Genomic DNA, 2,713 nt, shown 5'->3' with positions numbered 1-2,713 from the left:
CGTTGTGTTGTGTAGCATTGCTTGTGTTCACATGTCAGACCTGGGTTGAAGCGGGTGCCATTTTCTTTTAATTAACAGCCATTGAAACCTTTGTCCAAAGACCAGCGGAAGATACACAGGAATCCGTGGGCTCTAAGCCAGCTTGTAATTCTACCGCAGGCACCCTGCTGCCAGAACAGAATAAGTTTGCCACAAGCTGGGAGTGCCATGAGCAAAGAAAGGACAGAGAGCTCCCATCTCGTAAGGGCTGGCAGGAATGACACTGGGACTGTTGGAGTGGGAAATGGGCGGTGTTCGGACTTGCTCTTTGCAATTTTTCTTCGATTTATTTGTTCATCTCTACCCCACCTTTCGGTTTATACGGTGGCTCAAGTGGTTAAGACGCTGAACTGCAGGTTGTGGAAGGTCGGTAGTTCAGCAGTTCGAGACCCGGGTGCCGCATGACGGAGTGAGCTCCCGTCTCTAGTTCCAGCTCCTGCAAACCTAGCAGTTCGAAAGCAAGAAATTGCAAGTAGATAAATAGGTACCACTTTGGGGGCAAGGTACCAGCGCCCCGTGCACCTTGGTGTTTAGTCATGCCCGCCACATGACCACGGAAACGTCTTCGGACAGCGCTGGCTCTTCGGCTTGGAAACGGAGATGAGCACCGCAACCCTAGAGTCAGATTCGACTGGCTTTCGAGCAAGGGAACCTTTACCTTTACCCCACTTTTCTCCCCAGTGGTGACCCGAGGTGGCTTACATAATTCTTTCTCCTCCATTTGGTCCTCACGACAGCCCTGTGAGGGAGTTTAAGCTGAGCGTGTGCGACTGGCCCAAGGTCACCCAGCCAGCTTCCGATGCAGAGTGGGAACTCGAACCTGGGTCTCCCGCATCCTAGTCTGACACGTTGAGCACTATGCCGTGCTGTGCTTTGTTTGGGAGGAGTGTTGTATAGCAGTTTGGTGAGAGAGCCAGTTTGGTGTAGTGGGTAGGCGTGCGGACTCTAATCTGGGAGAACCGGGTTTGATTCCCCACTCCACATGCAGTTGCCTGCGTAGCCTTGGGTCACTAACAGTTCTCTCAGAGCTGTTCTCTCATGAGCAGTCCTCGAAAGAGCTCTCTCAGGCCCACCTCCCTCACAGGGTGGCTGTTGTGGTGAGGGGAAGGGAAAGGAGTTTGTAAGCCGCTCTGAGACTTCTTTGGATAGTGAAGGGCGGGGTATAAATCCAATCTCCTCCTCCTCTTCTTCTTCATTGCCTCCGCCTCCTCCACCGCCTTCTCCTTCTCCTCCACCTTCGCTGCTGCTTTGCTTTTTAGCGGATGATGAGCAGGCCCCAGAATAAGCCGCTGTCACTCCGGCCCCTCCGCTGGCCTGTGTCTCCGCAGGTCCCCGGCTCCTCTGACGTGTCTATCCCTTCAGTGGAATTTTCCCTTCCCTTCCTTCCCCCTTTGCAGTGGAACACGCAGGGGAGGCATGGGCCCTGGGAGCTATCCTCCCTGCGAGCTATCTGCGAGGCGGATCAAAGGACACCTCTCAGGTTCCACCCGGAAGAAGGAAGCGGGCGCCGCTCCATTGAATCCTGATAAGGTTTTCTTTTCTTTTTTCCTGTTTAAATGTCACTGAGCGTGAGTCACCGGGAGTATTATTTCCCTCCTCTGACGTGGCTGCAGCAGATTTCTCTGCAGAGCCTCCCCTCCTGCGAAATGAGAGGCCCGTGGTGTTTGCATTCGGAGTGGGCACACTCCTGCGTGGTTGACCCTGGGCTTAGGAGGAGGACAGCCTCTGGCCAGCTGTGGGGAGCAGGCGGCAGAGTGATGGGCCATGCGGGCGGCCCGCAGGGGGGCTCGCCACGTACATCGCCTCCCTGCCAGCGGCGCCTGCCCAGCGTCCTCCATTCCTGTGACGGCAGCTGCCCCTTTTCATGCCATGAGGGCTGTGTGGGAATGTAGGGCGCCTTTGTAGAGACTGCCTCCCCCACCTGTTGGGGCCGATACAAGCCGTGCTCGCCACGCGCAAGCCTCACCCAGCTGGGAGTCGGGAGGCACAAGAGGAAAGGCCGCTTTACACAGAGGGCGGTTCAGATGTGGAATTTGCTGCTAGAGGATGTGGCGATGGCCACGGGAAGAAACAGCTTGAAAAGGGGATTAGAGAGGTTCCTGGTGGATCCGAGGAACCTGCACATTCAGAGGCACTGATCCTCTGAATCCCAGCGCCAGGAGGCAACATCAGGGGAAGAAGGCCTCGGCCGCTGCGTCAGGGACGGCCACGCTTGCTTAATGTTAGAACCACATAGAATAAACGTCAGACGTTTGAGAGCCGCAAGACACAAACAAATATCACACACACGTTTCTATTGGGAAATAGGCAGGTTTGCTTTTTACTAACATTAAACGAGACTGCCCAAAATGAAAACAAAAGGGGGAAAAACAGATAGTGATAATCAGAGGATATTCCCTGCGGGAGCGCACAGGAGCGGAGCTCCGGCAGTAAGGAGCCCAGGGGGTGGGCACATGCAACAAGCCCCGCCCCCTGCTCCCAGCAGCCCTCAATTGGGCCACGAGGAGCAAGAAGCAGCCAGGTAAGTTGCAGATTCCCCCCCCCCGCAGCCCGCCTTCAGGTACAAGCTCTCCCTCCTCTGCGAGGACAGATCTGCACGTTCTCCCCCCCCATAGCGAGCAATCCAAAACAGTCCAGTGGCACCTTTAAGACCAAGTTTTCTTCAGGTACAAGC

General features: G+C 55.4%; 1 protein-coding gene across 1 annotated transcript in view; it reads left to right on the top strand.

Annotated features, from left to right (window-relative positions):
• Window positions 1-1,507: 1,507 nt before the first annotated feature.
• The window catches only part of KIAA0513 (KIAA0513 ortholog), a 53,711-nt gene continuing 52,505 nt past the window's right edge, over window positions 1,508-2,713 (top strand). Inside the window, exon 1 of the mRNA XM_015420610.1 lies at window positions 1,508-1,569. The gene's annotated coding sequence lies outside the window, so the exon portion shown is untranslated. The remainder of the gene's footprint in view (window positions 1,570-2,713) is intronic.

Source organism: Gekko japonicus, unplaced genomic scaffold, assembly GCF_001447785.1.
Source record: "Gekko japonicus isolate JY-2015 unplaced genomic scaffold, Gekko_japonicus_V1.1 scaffold908, whole genome shotgun sequence".
Classification (NCBI taxonomy): domain Eukaryota; kingdom Metazoa; phylum Chordata; class Lepidosauria; order Squamata; family Gekkonidae; genus Gekko; species Gekko japonicus.
This window is presented reverse-complemented; position numbering and strand designations above follow the sequence as displayed.